This window comes from Loxodonta africana, unplaced genomic scaffold (assembly GCF_030014295.1).
Source record: "Loxodonta africana isolate mLoxAfr1 unplaced genomic scaffold, mLoxAfr1.hap2 scaffold_67, whole genome shotgun sequence".
NCBI classification, from domain to species: Eukaryota; Metazoa; Chordata; class Mammalia; order Proboscidea; family Elephantidae; genus Loxodonta; species Loxodonta africana.
This window is the reverse complement of record NW_026975400.1, coordinates 623709-643297: the sequence shown is the minus strand read 5'-3', so window position 1 is coordinate 643297 and position 19589 is coordinate 623709. Positions and strand designations below refer to the sequence as shown.

The following is a 19589-nucleotide window of genomic DNA, read 5'->3' as shown; positions in this document are numbered from 1 at the left end:
CTTTGGAGATTGGCATCTGGGGTCTTCGGCCCTAGCAAGCGGCCATCTAAGATGCATCAATTGGTCTCAGTCCACCTGGATCAAAGGAGAATGTAGAACACCAAGGACACAAGGTCATTAAGAGCCCAAGAGACAGAAAGGGCCACATAAACCAGAGACTACAACAGCCTGAGACCAGAAGAACTAGATGGTGCCCAGCTACAACTGATGACTGCCCTGACAGGGAACACAGAGAACCCCTGTGGGAGCAGGAGAGCAGTGGGATGCAGACTCCAAATTCTCTAAAAAGACCAGACTTAATGGTCTGACTGAGACTAGAAGGACCCTGGTGGTCATGGCCCCCAGACCTTCTGTTGGCCCAGGACAGAAACCAACTCTTCAGACAGGGATTGGACTGGACAATAGGTTGGAGAGGGATGCTGGTGAGGAGTGAGCTTCTTGGATCAGGTGGACACTTGAGACTATGCTGGCATCTCCTGTCTGGAGGGAAGAGGAGAGGGTAGAGAGGGTTAGAAGCTGGAGGAATGGACATGAAAAGAGAGAGTGGAGGGAGGGAGTAGGCTGTCTCATTAGGGGAAGAGCAATTGGGAGTATGTAACAAGGTGAATATAAGTTTTTGTGTAAGAGACTGACTTGATTTGTAAACTTTCACTTAAAGCACAACAAAATTTAAAAAATTAAACAAATCAAAAGACGCATTGCATTAGGTAAATCTGCTGCAAAGGACTTCTTTAAAGTGTTGAAAAGCAAATATGTCACCTTGAAGACTAAGGTGTACCTGACCCAAGGCATTGTGTTTTCAATCACCTAATATGCATGTGAAAACTGGACAATGAATAAGGAAGACCAAAGAAGAATTGACACCTTTGAATTTTGGCCTTGGCAAAGAATATTGAATGCACTGCCAAGAGAAGGAACAAATCTGTCTTGGAAGAAGTACAACCAGAATGCTCCTTAGAAGCAAGGATGGCGAGACTGTGTCTTACATACTTTGGACATGTTGTCAGGAAAGATCAGTTCCTGGAGAAGGACATCATGCTTGGTACAGTACAGGATCAGTGGAAAAAAAGGAAGACCCTCAAAGAGAGAGACTGACACAGTGGGTGCGACAATGGGCTCAAGCATAGTAACGATTGTAAGAATGGCACAGGACCAGGCAGTGTTTTGTTCTGTGATACATAGTTTGGCTATGAGTCAGAACAGACTTGATGGCACCTAACAACAATCGACTTGAAAATGATACCTTCAGTTCTTTTTTTACTCCAATTTACTGAACGCTCTGTAATTCTGGTTGACTCATAGTGCCACAGTATTTCAAATTTATTTTCCTAACTTTTTTCAGATTCTTTGAAATGATCCTACTGAGTGATTTGGATAACTTTTATATACAACTTCCATCAACCTAGTTGCATGGTACATTCAAATATTAACAACAAAAAAAAAATTAGTCAACCCATTTATTTAAGTCTGATCAGAGCCACTTCATTTCTCACAAAATGATTTAATAAATATCTAATTATTTTACAAATAGTTGTGTTGACATTTGCAAACATATTCCATTTTTTCATGCTGTACTTGAGTCATATTAAGCCCTGATATCCTCCTTCCTTTTGGGAATGTGAGAGTGGAGAGGCAATTAAGAATAATCCACAGCGGGCTCCAGTCAGGCATTTCCTTTCCATGGACCCTTCCTTTATGATAAAAATCTCACATGAGATGATTCTAGATGATATAATTATCAAGGGAGAGTAAAATCCCCATGTTTCCATATGATGTTTCATTTCACTGGGAATTAAAATTACCTTGATTAGTGTTTATTTTCCTGGTGCCACACACAAGCAGTTGCACATAGAAGATATTGCTTATTTAAGATGTTTCTATTCATTTGTTTAACTTAATAGTCTTCTTTGGGACCCAGTCAAGACAGCCAAATTGCATTTGGTTCTTTTTCTCGTCTTTATGAGCCAATGATGTAATCACCAGGAAGGTAAGTAGCTATAAAAATGAATGTTTCTGCAAAAATGACTTTAAATGCATGACTGCAGGACATCAGGAATGTTCTGGATGAAATATGATGAATATGTTGCTGCTTCTAAGATTTTGTGGAAACCCTGGTGGCATAGTGGTTAAGTGCTACAGCTGCTAACCAAAGGGTCAGCAGTTTGAATCCTCCAGGCGCTCCTTGGAAACTCTATGGGGCAGTTCTACTCTGTCCTATAGGGTCGCCATGAGTAGGAGTGGAGTCGACTCGACGGCACTGGGTTTGGTTTGGTTTTTCGGTTCTAAGATTTTGCAGGTAAGGATAAATTTTCTTAATCTTTTTATTCCCATAAATGATTGTCTAATCAAATATACATTATTCTATTTTAAACACCATTGTAGAAGCAACCTTCTGTATGTTCCTGCTACGAACATATTTTACCTTTTGTTTATTACTGTTCTAGTCCTACTCTTCTGAGAACCAATCCTTTTGAAATCCTTACCTGCTCTTCATATTAGGTGTCTAACTTACTCTTCTTACATTAATAACAAAATATTAATATCTATATTTATAAATTTATCACTTCAACATGACAGTTAAATTATCTAGCCTGATGTATGGATTCAATAGATAATAAGTAACATATTTATATTTTCTTACTATTTTAAATAACTTTCGCATGTCATGTGAGGCAGACAGTGCAGGAATTACCTACATTTCAATTTCAGGAAGCTAAATTTGCTTACTTATATGCATACCCCCAATAGCATATAAACACTGAAATTCAACCTAGCGTTTATGAATTCACAATAAAACTGAAAGGGAAAAAAAAAGAGGCAGCATAGAAAGAAAGAAGAAAGGAAGGAAGGAAATGTAACTGAGTAAACCGTCTAGAAGCTTGGAGTAAAGAAGGCAAAAAAAAAAAAAATAGCAATATTTGTTAGTATTGTCAGAAGTAAGCTTCATACGTCTGTATATATGTATATATGTATATTCTTTCCAGATGAAGGTCATCGTCCCATTCTGTGGGTGAGTAAATCAAGGCTACGGAAAGTAAAGAAGCATACTTAAAGTCATCAGCCAATTAAGGGCAGAGTGGGATTACAAAGACAAATCTGCCTAATTAAAAAGCCAACATTGTATCAATGATATTTCCCTTAACGTTATAATGGCTCCCACTTTATACTTACAGTGTAAGCATTGCTGGACAGTATAAAATATTTGATTCCTGAGTTTCCTATACAAAAAAGTAATGATGAAAGTGGTGAGAAATTTAAAGTATTGAACACTACAAACACTCTGGGCTGTACCATACATAATACGACATGAACAATTGACTTCGTTCTCCAAAAGTAAAAGATAAAAAATATTAGACAGTAAAGATAATTTAAATCTATTAGCCAGCAAAACATGTGAAAATAGTAGCCTAACCACTCCTGATCGTCTACAGGGTTAGCATCATAATCACTATTCAGAGACTGATGCTGAGTTTGTGCCATTGAGAATGGGTGAAAACAGGAGCACCAACTGGTCTCAAAGGCATTTAAACCCCTACTGAGATTTGGAGCTAATCATTTTATCTTACTTATTTGGAATTTATTATAATTTTTGATCAATTTACATTTTAAACTTTTAAACATTACATAATTCTCTTTGACATATTTCATGCACTAAATACATAGCTGGAATATAAGCTTATCAATTTATCTGACTTATTACAAGAAAGGAGTCCTGGTGATGTAGTGGATTACAACCTGGCTGCTAACCAAAAGGCCGACAGTTCAAATCCACCAGCCACTCCTTGGAAGCCCTTATGGCGCAGCTCTCCTCTGTCCTATAGAGTCGGTATGAGTTGGAATCAACTTGATGACAACAGGTTTGGTTTAGTTTTTTTATCACAAGAAAAATCTAAATGTTAACATCATTTTTGGTGAATTTATATTTTGAAATTTTAAAAAATGTGTATATCTAAAAAAAGCATAGATTGTAACCTGTTTTACAAATGTTGAAATTAAGTTTTATAGTCAGTAAGTATTGCCGATATACAGCTAGTCAATGAAGGAAGTAAAACCCGGGTAATTGAAACTTGATTCTAAATCCCATTCTGTCTCCACAAAAATGTAATTACCCATATGTTTAATCATGCCTGAACTCTGAGTGGACAAGAAGAAATATAATAAAAGAAAACAACAACAGCAAATAAAATGAAACACTGTTTTAACTGTTAAGGTAGAGAAATAAGAAAGACATTTGAAAGTAAATACCAAGGCTTCAACAACAGGTAAAGAGCGCAATAAGGCAGTAAACATGTTGAGTCGACAATAGTGACGAGGTAAAAAAAAAAAAAAAGACTTCACAGGGATACAGAGTGATCAGTATCACATAAAATGGTGGTGGGACTAGAACTTGGGTTTACAGCTTTGCGAAGATTTTCAAAGCTATTTAGGAAGTGGTAAAGGGAAAAGTAATGGATTCAGAATGGGAAGAGTTGTGAGCAAAGCTATGTTTATGTAATGATTTAAGCATTTTTTCTACAGCATGGGACTTGTAAAATGATTTATTGCACTAAAATAATACGTGAATGACATGGACAACTAGTTTAATTCCAATAAATCAGAAATTGCAACACCTGCTAAAAGGAAAAGCTGCTGGATGCACATTTTGAAGCATCTAGCTATTTTATTTCGGTGTCAAGATGCTCCTCTCTTTTACATAATGCTGGTAACCTCTGCTGCACTTATTTTTTATTCTTTGTTTTCTGTTTGTATCTGTCATGATAATAGACATCTATTGACTTATTCTGCTGTTTAATGTGTTTTTATTTGTTTTTGTCTTTTTTAACCATCCGAATTATTACATTAAATATTTATCTACAAGTACACCTACAGTTATGGAACATATTTGTTGTTGAAACTTTCATGTCAAAATATTTTTTGATTCAATATTCTCTAGCCACAATAGTCCCTCCAACTCTTTAAACCATTGGAACATCACTTTATAATTTGAAATGTAATGATATACACATTATTACACACCTGATTGCTGCCTTAAGCCACATAGTGGTGAAAAATTTATATAGAGACGATGATTTGACAAAATAGTGGTTTGCCTAATAATAAAACTTAACATTTTTATAAGATTTTTCACTGTACTTTTCAAGGAGAGATTTGAAGCCAATTCTTGAACAATGCTCTTGGCAGGCTGAAGAATTTTTACCTTAGTAGAAGGTGAAGAGCAGTGGCAGATATTGAGACAAAGCTGTCTTTCTTCCTGTGCTGAGATGAAGGTCCGTGTTGCTGTGTGGAACTGCATCAGGTAGAGAATTTCTAAAGGGAGCCAAGACCCGCTATGCAATTTCTTCATCCTTAGAGTTAAATAACCATAAGAATATTTCCTATACTTCAATTTATTCTTGAACATTGAGTGAATGGTCAAAAAAATGAATGACATTGGGTAATATTTGTGAGAAACCTACGTGTAGAATGTTCATTATATGTACACAGAACTCTGGGTATATGGAGCAAGAAAAATATCTACAAAAAATATGAATTAATTAAGAGAATTAGATTCTGGCAACCAACACAGAACCAATATGCACTTATGTCTTTAGTGATGTTCAATATCCAATGCCTTTATTTTTAACTGACTTGCTTACAGAGCTGTGTTTTGTTCTAGAGATCAGTGTTACGAAGGCAAGTGGGACTTGCTGAGGCACCGCAAATGCAGTCAGTGTGATTGTGTGTATCCAACTGGGGATCCGTCACCAACACTGTCGGGAAACTGCTGGTAAGTAAGCACTTTTATTCAACCTGTTTCTGACTAAAAGAGCCAGTCCCCAAAATATACTAAAAGGTGGATGTCATGGATTGTATTATGTCCCCCCCGAAAAATGTGTGTACCAAGTTGGTTAGGCCATGATTCCCAGTGTTCTGTAGTTGTCCTCCATTTTGTGATTGTAATTTTATGTTAAAGAGGATTAGGGTGGGATTGTAACAAAAAACATTACTAACAATGTACAAGTACCCAAAGAGAAATTAGGTAACTCCTAAAAATCAAACACTTATGCTCATCCAAAGTCTTCACCAGGAGAGTAAACTGATTGCCTACAGCCTGGGAAACAGTTTTGAGCTATAACATTTCCGATCAGCATCTGATCTCTAAAATCTACATGATATTGCAAAAACTCAATAACAAAAAGACAAATAATCCATTTTAAAAATGGGCAAAGGATAGGAATAGGCACTTCAACGAAGAAGACATTCAGGCAGGTAACAGATACATGAGGAAATGCTCATAATCATTAGCCGTTAGAGAAATGTAAATCAAAACTACAATGAGATACCATCTCACTCCAACAAGGCTGCCATTAATCCCAAATCACAAAATAATAAATGTTCGAGAGGTTGTAGAGAGACTGGAACACTTATTCACTGCTGGTGGGAGTTTAAAATGGTGCAGCCACTTTGGAAATCAATCTGGCACTTCCTTAAAAAGCTAGAAATAGAACTACCATAGCATATGGCAATCCCACTCCTTGGAATATATCTTAGAGAAATAAGAGCCTTTATATGAACAGATATATGCACAACCATGTTCATTGCAGGACTGTTTACAATAGGAGAAAGATGGAAGTAACCAAGGTGCCCACCAACAGATGAATGGATAAATAAATTGTGGTACATTCACACGATAGAATACTTCACATAGATCAAGAACAATGATGAATCCGTGAAATATTTCATAGCTTGGAGGAATCTGGAGGGCATTATGCTGAGTGAAATTAGTCAGTTGCAAAAGGACGAATATTGTATGAGACCACTATTATAAGAACTCAAGAAATAGTTTAAACAGAGAAGAAAATATTCTTTGATGGTTATGAGGGTGGGGAGAAAGGGAGGGAGAAGGATATTCGCAAATGAGATAGTAGACAAGAACTATTTTAGGTGAAGGGAAAGACATCATACAATAAAGGAGAGGTCAGCATAACTGGACTAAACCAAAAGCAGTTTCCTGAATAAACCAAAAGCTCCAAAGGTCAGAGTAGCAGGGGCAGCAGTAGGGGGACCATGTTTTCAGGGGACATCTAGGTCAATTGGCATAATAAAATCTATTAAGAAAACATTCTGCATCCCACTTTGGTGAGTGGCGTCTGCAGTCTTAAAAACACTATCAAGCGGCCATCTAAGATGCATCAATTGGTCTCAACCCACCTGGAGCAAAGGAGAATGAAGAACACCAAAGATACAAGGTAATTATGAGTCCAAAAGACAGAAATGGCCACGTAAATCCAAGACTACATCAGCCTGAGACCAGAAGAACTAGATGGTGCCCGTCTACAACTGAAGACTGCTACGACAGGGAACGAAACAGAGTATCCCTGACGGAGCACGAGAGCAGTGAGATGCAGACCTCAAAGTCCCATAAAAAAATCAGACTTAATGATCTGACTGAGACTAGAGGAACCCTAGAGGTCACGATCCCCAGACCTTCTGTTGGCCCAAGACTGGAACTATTCCCAAAGCCAACTCTTCAGACAGGGATTGGACTGGATTATAGCATGGAAAATGATAGTGGTGAGGAGTGACCTTCTGGTCTCAAGTGGACACATGAGACTATGTGGGCAGCTCCCGTTTGGAGGGGAGATGAGAAGGCAGAGGGGGACAGAAAGTGGCTGAATGGACATGGGGAATACAGGGCTGAGAGAAGGAGTGTGCTGTCTCATTAGTGGGAGAGGAACTAGGAGTACATAGCAAGCTGTATACTAATTTTTGTATGAGAGACTGACTTGATTTGTAAAGTTTCACTTAAAGCACACACACAAAAGATGGAAAGAATACACAGAGTCACAGTACCAAAAGAAATGGTCAACTTTCAGTCATTTCATGAGGTGGCATATGATCAAGAACTGGTAGTAGTGAAGCAAGAAGTCCAAGCTACACTGAAGGCACTGGTGAAAAACAAGGCTCCAGGAGCTGACAGAATACCCACTGAGTTGGTTCAACGAACAGATGCAGCACTGTTCATGCCCACTCCACTATGCAAAGAAATTTGGAAGCTAGCTACCTGGCCAACAGACTGCAAGAGATGCACGTTTGTATCCATTCCAAAGAAAAGCGATCCAACAGAATGTGGAAGTTATCAAATGTAAGTGATAGTAAATATGGTAAACAAACAAACAAAGAAACTCTATCTATTCTACACTGAATATGACATTCTATCCCCAGGAGATCTAGTGAGTTTATGATGTTGTTGTTAGGTGCTGTTGGGTCAGTTCCAACTCATAGCGACCCTGTGTACAACAGAACGGAACAGTGCCCAGCCCTGGGCCTTTCTCATTGCGATGTTTGAGCCCACTGTTGCAGCCACCGTCTCAATCTGTCTCATTGAGGATCTTTGTCTTTTTCACTGACCGTCTACTTTACCAAGCACAATGTCTTTTTCCAGGGACTGATTCCTCCTGATAATATGTCCAGAGGACGTGAGACCAAGTCTTGCCACCCACCTTTCTAAGGAGCATTCTGGCTGTACTTCTTCCAAGACAGGTGTGTTCATTCTTCTAGCAGTCCATGGTATATTCATTATTCTTCACCAACAACATAATTCAAGTTTCTGTTCTTTTGCCTTCCTTATTCATTGTCCAGCTTTAGCTGCACATGAGGCGATTGAAAATATCATGGCTTGGTTCAGGCACACCTTAGTCCTCAAAGTGACATCTTCGATTTTTAACACTTTAAAGAGGTCTTTTGTAGCAGATTTGCCCAATAAAATATGTCGTTTGATTTCTTGACGGCTGCTTCCATGGGTGTTGATTGTGGATCCAAGTAAAATGAAATCCTTGACGACTTCAGTATTTTGTCTGTTTACTGTGATTTTTTTATTGTTCCAGTTGTGAGGATTTTTGTTTTCTTTATGTTGAAGTGTAATCCATACTGAAGGCTGAAGTCTTTGATCCTCATCAGTAAGTGCTTCAAGTCGTCTTCACTTTCAGTAAGCAAGGTTGTGTCATCTGCATGTCTAGGCTGTTAATGAGTCTTCCTCCAATCCTGAGGCCCCTTCTTCTTCATATAATCCAGCTTTTTGGACTGTTTGGATTATATGTTTTTTTAAAGACACTGAGTTTTTGGTAATTTACTATGGCAGCCCTAGAAAATGAATACAGAGCCCTTCACCAAGAACAAGTCAAGTTAGCACCAAAAATGCTCCTGTAAGGGTAGCCACGTAACATGAGACATGGCAGTTTTAAAAAGTATGAAGTAAAACTCTCAGCTTTGACAGACAAAGGGCTCCTCTAAGACTAAGTTCATTGCTGTTGAGTCGATTCTATCTCATAGCAACCCTAAAGGACAGAGTAGAATTGACCCATAGGGTTTCCAAGGAGTGGCTGGTAGATTCGAACTGCTTGAATAAGTATTGTGAAAAAATACAACCCTGACACACAACTTTTCTGAGCTTAGTATTAAAACAAAACAAAAAAGTCGCTGTCGAGTGGATTCTGACTCATAGGGACCCTATAGGACAGAGTAGAGCTTCCCCACAGGGTTTCCAAGGAGTGACTGGTAGATTCAAACTGCAGACCTTTTGGTAGCACCCAAATGCATAATCATCGCACCACCAGTGGCTTTCAAATCAGCTATAGGCTGATGATCTCCAAATTCTTAGAACCTGGAAAACTACTCTACCTCTGAGTGGTATCCACAGCTGGGAACTGTTCTTCACACTTGGATGACCTCAGACATCCAAATCTAACATGTCCAGAAAAAATCGTTTGGTCATTTTCTCAAGTTTGTTCCTCCATGGTTTTCCACATGGTAGAGAATAGCTCTGGTGACCATGCGCTCATGGTAGCCTGAATTCTAGAAGTCACCTTTGATTCTCCGTTCCCCTCATCCCATACATCTGATCCACCAGCAATTCTTGGCAGCTCAAGCTCCAAAGTACACCTCAAGCCTGCCCACTGTTCCCACCTGCACTACCACCATCACTCCTCACCCTGACCACTGCAGAAGCATCCTGACTGGTCCTCTGTATTTGCTGTCTTCAAGTTCTCCTGGGCTACAGTTAATTCCTGGGACACATTCTTTCTCAAGACCATTGAACAATAGAAGGAGAAGGGCATTTAGTTGTATGCTACCTCCTCTGCTTGAGCTGCATGTCCCTCAGAAATCCCTTTTCACTGCCCACTCTATAATGTCTCTTTTCCAATTTCCTGTCTTTGGCCGCACTGCTTTGATAGCGTGCATGCATGTGTGCTTCAGGGGTCATGTAGACAGCTGCTTGGAGGAATTTTTCTTAGTACAATCATGGTTGTGTGCCATCAAGAGATTCTGACTCATATCAACCCTGTATGACAACTTAGAACTGCCTCACAAGGTTTCCTAGGTTGCAGTCTTTATGGCACAGCCCTGGTGGCCCCGTGGTTAAGAGCTTGGCCACTAACCAAAGGGTGGACAGTTCGAATCTACCAGTTGGTTCTTTGCAGAAAGACATGGCAGTCTGCTTCTGTAAAGACTTATAGTCTTAGAAACCCTATGGGGCAGTTCTGCTCTGCCCTATAGGGTCACTATGAGTCGGAATTGATTCAACAGCAACTGGTTTGGATTTTGTTTGGTTAGAATCTTTACGGGAGCCCATCTCCAGATCTTTTCAACCCTTGAGCTGGTGGGTTCCAACGGCCCACCTTTCAGTTAGCCAAGCACTTAACCGTTGCACCTCCAATACTTAACTCTGCACGCGAGAGGGCCCTCTCCTGACGTCTCCCGTCTCCTCACCCCGCACACCTTGGCATTCTCCTTGCTTCTAGACCCCACCCTTCCCTCTGGAGGCCCAACCCCCCCCACGCCCGCCCCACACCCGGGCCGCTGGGCCGGGCCAGCAGCCATGTTCCACGCCATCTAGCCAGTTACTCCCGGAAGCGCTGGGACGGGTGGTGAGGGGTCCGGGCCGGATGGCGCGCCTTAGAGAGGATGCTGTTCGTGCTGCTTTCCCTGCCGTGTTCTCTGAAAGGTATGAAACTCCGGCAGCTGGGTGGAGGGACCAGCTCCCAGACTGAACAAGCCTGGCCCCTCGAAGGTGTGGAGGGAAGGCACCAGGAGTGCGGGTCCCAGTCCCAGCATCCCGTGGGCTCCAGAGGTTGGAGAGTCCGGACGTTGGGTTAGCAGCTCGCGTCGCCCCCTCCAGCTTACCCCATCCCGAGTGATCCTCGGGGGCGGACGCTGCGTGGGGGCGGGCGGATGCAGCCACTCTACGGGCTGCGAGAGGGAGCCTCTGGCCCGGGAGACGCAGCTGGTCCGGGAAATTTGCATCCCCATGGCTTTGCAGCGGGGGAGGGGGGTCCAGCCACGGGATCCAGCTGCGGAGTGCCCTCGGGCCTGGGGGCTTGAAGGGCTTGGGGAGAAAGGCCGTGTCCAGGGCTGCGCCCAGGTCCCTACTCTGCCCGGGGCGGGTTTGCGGGCCAAGCTGGGGGATGGGGGCCTGCCCACCCCGCCCCCCACCTGCTCCCTCTGCCAGAGGGGAAACCAAGGCCTAGAGTTCGTCCGGGAAGGTGAGATTCCAGACTGAGGGCGGGGCACTCGCCCCCATTCCTCCTCCCACCCCCACCAGACTCCGTAGGGTGCCACGGACAGGGGAGAGAGGGATCCCCCGCCCAAGGCCATGCTGCCCCTTATTGTTTTGGGCGCTGTGCCTGGGAGGCTGAGGCACCCCGCGCCCGCGCCTGGCCGGTCTACTCTTGGGGCTGTGGCGTCGGCGCGGCCCCACCAGGAAAGGAAGGGGTCCTGGGAATCTGTGGAGCAGCGTGGGGATCCTACTCCTTGTGGAAGCAGCAGCGATTCAGTGTCTGTTAACAGTGTGGATGCCGGGTCCCGCTCCCCCTCTGGGTGGCGGGGGTGGGGGTAGCAGGAAGGGGTCCTGAGCAACCAGGTCGTTTGTTAACTTAAACGTTTGTGCGGCGCTGTGTACCGGTCACTGTGGACGGGGTCTCTGGTGCTGAGGGGATTTGAGGGTTCCTCACACTGGCGGGATTTGGAGCCTCTACCCTGGTGGCAGTAGGTTTAGTGGGTTACCCTGGTGGCGTAGTGGTTACCCAGGTTGGCAGTTTGAATCCACCAGGCGCTCCTTGGAAACTGTGGGGCAGTTCTACTCTGTCCTATAGCGTCACTATGAGTCAGAATTGACTCGATGGCAACGGGTGTGTTTTTTTTTTTTTTTTTTAGGTTGGAGATTAGGTGTCTCTCGGGCTGACATTTGAAGGTCTGGAGCTGACGGTTTATGAGGGTTTCTAAGGGTTTTAAGCGCTCCGGCCATGGGCACCAACCCGATCTTCCAGCCCCTGCGGATGGACCGCCCCCCCCCCCGGGGGATTGGCTGCTCTGGGACCCCAAGCCCAGAGGGCGGTGAGAAGCTGACAAACGTGAGTGATGTCCTGCAGGCTCCAGTTGGCGGGGCAGCCCTGCTCACATGGTCTCAATACCGGCAATCGGGCAGTCAGCTTCGTGCCTAGGGGTGGTTTCCGAATGTTCCCTCGTGTCCCCCCACCTGTGCGGGGCGACAACTCTCCCCTGGGTGGGGACCTAGTAGAGGCCTGCAGGGCATCAGGGTATGGAGGGGCAGAGCTTGGGCGGGGAGGGCGCGGCCCTGCAGGTTCCTCTACGTGACCACGGCGGGGGGCTGCGGGTCCTGAAGCCTCGGCCTGGTAGAGGACCCACTAGGTCACGCAGAAGGAGTGGGTTAGGATAATCATAGCATTAATGGGAGTATTGAGAGAGCGCCCTGGGGCCTTGGGTCCCTCGGGAAGAAAAGCTTCTGCTGTCGCCACTGCAGCGGTACCCAGGTCGTCCCGGCTTAGGTCCAGGAGGTTCCGGTGCTCGGAGGGCCTGGTGGGCAGAACAGAACCGGCGGTGCGCGCGCCCTCTCGCGGCCTTGCACCGAATCGCTGAAGTTCAGTGTCAGGCGATTCTAAGCCTTGGTTTTGGAACTGAATAGTGAAGCAGAGCAAATGATGCAGTGCCTTGATGGGACCGGTGGAGACATCAAGAAGCAAAGCACAGCTCAAACTTCAAAATTCCACTGAGTGTTAGTACGATTTCGAGGGAGAAAATAGACGGAGAGTCGAGAGGCCCAGAGATGCAGAAGGGTTAGAGGATTAGGGTTAGGGGTTAGGGTTTGGGGGTTAGAGGTTTGGGAGTTAGGTTTAGGGGTATAGGTTTTAGGTGGTTGGGGGTTGGGGTTAGGGCTGGGGTTACTAGGCTCGGGCACAAGTGGTTTAGGGTTAGGGTTAGAGTGAGGCTGAGGTTGATTCCCCAGTCTTGTGTACCGTCTTTCCTTCGCCAGAGTTACCACCGATCTGTTGTTTGGTTGGAAACCCTGGTGGCGTAGCGGTTAAGAGCCATCGGTGCTAACCAAAGGTCTGCAGTTCGAATCCACCAGGCACTCCTTGGAAACTCTATGGGGCAGTTCTAATCTGTCCTGTAGGATCGCTATGAGCTGGAATTGACTCGACAGCAGTGGGTTTGGTTTTTTTGGTTATTGTTTAGTTGGCTTTTCTCTACCCACTCTTCGTCTCCCTGGTGAACATCAAGGATTGTTTCTGTGCGTAAATGTTTTCATGAGTTTTTATGATAGTGGTCTCTCACTGTATATGTCATTTTGTGATTGACTTAGTCAGTGTGATGCGCCCCAGATTCATCCATGGTGTGAGATGTTTCGGAGATTCATCATTGGTCTTTATTGTCGTGTAGTGTTCCACTGTGTGTATGTACCGTAGTTTGTTTATCCATTCCTCTGTGGACGAGCACTTAGGTTGTTCCCATCTTTTTGCTACTGTGAATAATGTTGCAGTGAACACGGGTGTGCATATGTCTATTCCTGTGACTGCTCGTGGAAACCCTGGTGGCTAGTGGTTATGTGCTACGGCTGCTAACAAAAACGGTTAGGGTTTGGGGTTAGGGATGTTAGGGTTAGGGTTGTTAGGGTTTGGGGTTAGAGTTTAGGGTTAGGATTTTTTGGTTGGGGTTAGGTGTTAGGGTTAGGTTTAGGGTTTGAAGTTAGAGTTTGGAGTTACAGGTTAGGTGTTAGGGGTTGCAGTTTGGGGTTTAGGGTTTTGGGGTTTAGTCGTTAGGGTTTGGGTTAGGTTTTAGGGGTTAGAGGTTAGGTTTAGGGTTGGGGTTGGTGTTGGGTTTGTTTGGGATATGTGGTTTGGGGTTAGAGGGTGGGTGTTAGAGGGTTGGGGTCTAGAGGGTTGGGGGTTAGAGATTGAGGGAGTTAGAGGGTCAGGGGTTAGAGGGTGAGGGGGTTAGAGGTGAGAAGATTATAGAGTGAGGGAGTGAGAAGGTGAGGGTGTGAGGGGGTGAAGGTTAGGGTTTAGGGTTAGAGGGTTTAGGCTTAGGGTTCAGAAGCTTGGGGTTAGGGGGTTAGGGTTTCAGGGTTCAGAGGTTGGGGTTGGTGTTGTGGTTAGGGTTAGAGAGTTAAGGTTAGAGGGTTAGGCTTAGAGGATTAGGGTTAGGGGTTAGGGCTAGGGCTTAAGGTTTAGGGGTTTGGGGTAAGGTTTTGGGGTTTAGGATTAGAGGGTTAGGCTTAGGGCTTAGAGTTTAGGGTTTTAGGATTTAGAGTTTAGGGCTTAGGGCTTAGAGCCTAGGGTTTAGGGCTTAAGGTTTAAGGCTTAGAGTGAGCTTTAAGGCTGGGGGCTGGGGTTAGGGTTTAGGGTATTAGGGTTAGAGGGTTTGACGGTTTAGTGTTTAAGTTTAGGGTTTAGGGGTTAGGGGTTGGGGTTAAGGGTGTTAGTGTTTAGGGTTTTGGCGTTTAGGGTGTTAGGGTTAAATGTGTTAGGGCTAAGGGTGTTAGGGTTTTGCGTGTTAGGGTTTTAAATGTTATGGTTTAGGGTTTAGAGTTAAGTGATAGGGTTAGGCTTAGGCTCATTCTTAGGTTTAGGGCTAGGGATTTGAGGTTTAGGGTTTGGGGTTGGGTTTGGAGGTTAGGGTTAGGATTAGGGCTAGGGTTAGAGGGTTAGGGCTAGAGGTTAGAGTTAGAGGGTTCAGGTTTCGGATTAGGGTTTCATGTTAGCGTTAGAGGGTTAGGGTTCGAGGGTTAGAGTTAGGGTCATTAGGGTTAGGGTGGTTAGGGGTTAGGGTTAGGTATTAGGGTTTACGGTTAGGTTTAGGGTTTGGGGTTTGAGGTTTGGGTTTAGGGTTTGAGGCTTAGAGTATAGGGTTTAGTGTGTAGGGTTTTGATGTGTAGTGTTTTGGGGTGTAGGTGTTTAGGTTGTAGAGTTTAGGGTATAGGCGTTAGGGTTTGGGTTAGGGTTAGAGTTTAGGGCCTTGGGGGTTAGGACCTAAGGGCTTAGGGTCTTAGGGGCTTTGGGGCTCAGGGCTTAGGGGCTAGAGTTAGAGGGCTAAGGCCAGAGGGCCAGAGGGCCAGAGGGCCAGAGGGCCAGGGTTATGGTTTGATTCCTGGCTGGCAATTTTTTTCCTTCAATATTTTGTGTAAGTCATCCCTTTGCCTTCTTGCCTGCATGATTTCTGCTGAGTAGTCCAAGTTTTTTATTATTTACTCTCCTTTGTTGGTGACTTCCTTTATCCCTAGCCTCTCTTAAAATTCTCTTTATATTTGATTTTGGCAAGTTTGATTATTATGTGTCTCGGTCACTTTCTTTTGAGATCTACCTTATGTGGAATTCGATGAGCATCTTTCATGATATCATGGAAGTTTTCTGCCAACAAATCTTCAACAGTTCCCTCTGTATTTTCTGTTAGCCCTCCCTGTTCTGGTACTGAAATCACTCATAGTTATTTCTCTTGATAAAGTCCCACATGATTCTTTGGATTTCTTCATTTAAAATTCTTTTATCTGCTTTCTCATCAAATATATTAGTCCCAAGAGTTTGATCTTCAATCTCAGTAATTCTGCCTTCCAATTCCTCAATTGTGCTCTTCTTACTTTCTATTGAGTTTTCTAACTGTAATTTTATTGTTAATCTTCTCAATCTCTGATTGCAGTCTCTCTATGGTTTCTTACAGCTTATTAAATTTTTAATTATGTTCTTGAGTAACCTTTTTAATTTCTTCAGCTGCTTTATCTTTGTGTTCCTTGGCTTGATCTGCATTTTGCCTCATCGGAGAAATCCTTAGGCCCTTCACTGGCTCGCGATACAGCTCCACGACGTCCACTACTGGCCCTGGCATTTCGCCGGTGCCCCACTGAACGTGTGCTCCGGAGCCATGTTTCTCCACCCATCACTATCCTTCTGCCACCAGGGGATATGTGAGTGTGGGAGTCACCATTTGTCACTGGCAGCAGCGTCACAAGTCACTAGACTTCCAGGTACCCGCAGACCTAGGCTGCCTTCTGCCTCAGGCACAGTCCCGAATCCTTTATACCAGACGCTGACACCGGGCCACTGGCGGACATTCATTTTGATCAACACAGAGGTCTGAGTGAGGGTCAGCAGGCCAGGTACGTGAAGTGAAGGCCAGGTGGGCAGGACTAAGGTTTCTTTGCCATCACCATGGAGAGAGTCTCCCCACCGGAAGAGTGGGCAGAGCTTATGATGGGCCTGGTGACAAGACTCAGCCAATGGCAGAGATCCAGTCCGCCAGGCAGATGACACAGGGTCCTCCATTGTGACCTAGGACACCTAGTGGCCACAGGATTTGAGCACACCCTGGGAAAGGCTATGCAGGCACAAGGGAGCCCCTGGAGTGGACTGCTTCACGGCATTGGCAGAGCAGGCCAGGGTCCAATTTTCCCACTTTCCTGAGGATATCAGTACGCAAGACATCCCCACTCAGCATCTCTTGCCTCTCTCTCTGTATGTGTTCATTCTCTGAAATCTCTTCCTTCTCTCCCTGAGTCACTTCACAGCTTGGAGTGCCTGATAGAGTGCCTAGAGACGAAAGAGCAAAGGGGGAAGGCCTCTGGCTCTACTGGTTGCCCATGGGCAGAGAAGATCTGCTAGTCTATCTGGAAGGTCTAGACAGTAGTGACTGATTGGGGAGCTACATCACGGGTGGACTCTGGCCAGGTGAAGCTTGCTGACATGTGGTAGCCTCTCCGGAGACTACTAATTCTGCTGATGACACTGTATGCAAATACCCGGTTGAGTGCCACGGGCAGAAAACATTGACACATACCTGCCAGAGGCCTGTCCTGGGTCTGAAGAGTCCACCCTGGTCTCCAGGGTCTCATCATGTCAGCACACACTTTGCCTGCACACATGGAATCTGCCTTTCTCCACGAATGCCTTCTCCTGCTAGGAAACACAGGATGGCACTCAGCCAAGGGAGAGAACACGCAAAGTCAACTGAAGCTCCCATTTTCAAGATTTTGCTTCTGCTGGGCCACAGCCCCCGGTGGCACACTGCATGCACGTCACTTCTCCAAACACAAGGCCGAAATCCGGGCATCCAGGGCCCCAGCAGTCCAGAGTCTGCGGGTGGCAGCATACTCTGCGGAAGGTGACACCTCTTTGCCACGTACAGGAGGGAGGCCTGGGCCCTTGACTGGCTCCGCTAGAGCTCCACAACCTCAGCTATTTTCCCTGACCTTTGGCCCGTGCCCTCATGAGTGTGTGATCTCTAGTTACACTTCTCCTCTGACCACTCTGAATCCGTCAACTGCGGATACCTGAGCGTGGACATCAACATCTATCGCTGGCTGCAGTGTCACAGGTCACTAGGTGTCTAGGCTCAGGCTGACCTTGGCTGTCTTCTGCCCACGCAAGGAGCCTAATACTTCCAAGGAAATGAGGATGCTTGGTCAGTGGCCGACATCCTTTCTTTCATGCACAGAGCGGTCTAGATGAGGGTAAAGAGGCCAGGTAGGCCAGGTGAAGGCCGAGTGCGGGGCCTAGGGCTTCTTTCCCAATCCTCATGGAGACAGCCACCAGAAGGCTGGGCGGAACTTCTGACGGGGACGAGTCACAAACACTGAGCCAATAGGAGAAGTCCAGCCTAACCAGCCCGTTCCGCAGAGCCCTCCATTGTACCCATGGACACACAACGGCCCCTCGTGTCTTTGGCCACAAAATCGAGGGCACCAGGGAATAATTTTACAGTAGCCAACCCCTGATGTGGACACGTTCGACACACTGGGACAGCAGGCAGGTACCTCTTTTACACTTACGCTAGGATATCAGTAGACAAGGCGCCCTTCCTCAGCATCTATGGCTCCTCTCTGGATGTGTTCATTCAGAGAAATCTCTTCCTTCTACCCCTGAGACACATCACAAGTATGAGGGGCCTGACAGAGAGCCTGGAGATGAAACGGGGGAGGCTTCTGGCTGGACCGCTTCCCGGTGGGTAGACAATAGCAGGTAGTCTCTCTGGAAGGTCTTAGCTTCTGTTGATTGACATGGGCAATACAGTAGGGGCGGACCCTGGCCAGGTGGAGCTTGTGGGCAGATGCAACCTCTCAGGCTACGAATAATTCCACTGCTGCTTTGTTTGGTGAAAACCTCCCCCGCCAACTCGGATGAGCAGAGAACATTGACCCACACCTGCCAGGGGCCTTTCCTGGGACTAAAGATCCCAACGTGGTCTCAACGTCGTCACCCTTTCGGCACACACCTTTCCTACACACATACTCCTGCCTTTCTCCGTCAGTGCCTTATCCTACTAGGAAACAAAGCATGCCACTGAAAAAGGCCAATGCTAGGGAAATTGAAGAGATGATGCCATTTTCCAAATTTTTGCTGTCTACATGTCCCCGCCTCCGGTGCAACGCAGCGTATGTGGACGGGCTCCAATGGCAAGGCCGAAATCCTGGCAGTCTGGCACTGCAGTCCAGTGGTTTATGGACGTGGGGACACGGATGACCTGTTTGCCACATATAGGAGAAATCCTTGGGCCCTTCACTGGCTTGCAATTAAGCTCCACGACGTCCACTCCTTGCCCTGGCCTTTGGCTGGTGCCGCATTTAAAGTGTGCTCCGGAGCCATGTTTCTCCGCCCATCACTATCCTTCTGCCACCAGGGGATATGTGAGTGTGGGAGTCACCATCTGTCACTGGCAGCAGCGGCAGAAGTCACAAGACTTCCAGGTACCCACAGACCTAGGCTGCCTTCTGCCCCAGGCAAGGTCCCCAATCCTTTATCCCAGATGCTGACACCTGGCCACTGGCGGACACTCATTTTGATCAACACAGAGGTCTGAGTGAGGGTCAGCAGGCCAGGTAGGTGAAGTCAAGGCCAGGTGGGCGGAACTCAGGCTTCTTTGCCATCACCATGGAGACAGTCCCCCCACAGGAAGAGTGGGCAGAGCTTATGATGGGCCTGGTGACAAGACTCAGCCAATGGCAGAGATCCAGCCCAACAGGCAGATGACACAGGGCCCTCCATTGTGACCCAGGACACCTAGTGGCCACAGGATTTGAGCACACCCTGGGAAAGGCTATGCAGGCACAAGGGAGCCCCTGGTGCGGACTGCTTCAGGGCATTGTCATAGCAGGCCAGGGTCCAATTTTCCCACTTTCCTGAGGATATCAGTAGGCAAGACATCCCCACTCACCGTCTCTTGCCTGTCTCTCTGTATGTGTTCATTCTCTGAAATCTCTTCCTTCTCCTCCCAGGCACTTCACAGCTTGGAATGCCTGATAGAATGCCTAGAGACGAAAGAGCAAA

At 45.7% G+C, this 19589-nt stretch overlaps 2 long non-coding RNA genes across 4 annotated transcripts in view; both read right to left on the bottom strand.

The window, feature by feature from the left end:
- Nucleotides 1–888: 888 nt before the first annotated feature.
- Nucleotides 889–6565, bottom strand: LOC135229950 (uncharacterized). Its single transcript, XR_010320617.1, has 2 exons — nucleotides 5198–6565; nucleotides 889–3218 (listed from the first exon to the last, which is right to left on the bottom strand). It is a non-coding gene; the product is annotated as an uncharacterized LOC135229950 (long non-coding RNA).
- Nucleotides 6566–16147: 9582 nt separating this feature from the next.
- Nucleotides 16148–19589, bottom strand: part of LOC135229952 (uncharacterized) — a 324439-nt gene continuing 320997 nt past the window's right edge. For 2 of the 3 annotated variants that reach the window (XR_010320627.1, XR_010320628.1), the window contains one exon: nucleotides 17531–19570. This is a non-coding gene — a long non-coding RNA (uncharacterized LOC135229952). Of the gene's footprint in view, nucleotides 17220–17530; nucleotides 19571–19589 lie in introns of those variants that run through there. The other variant, XR_010320629.1, reaches the window with a different exon arrangement.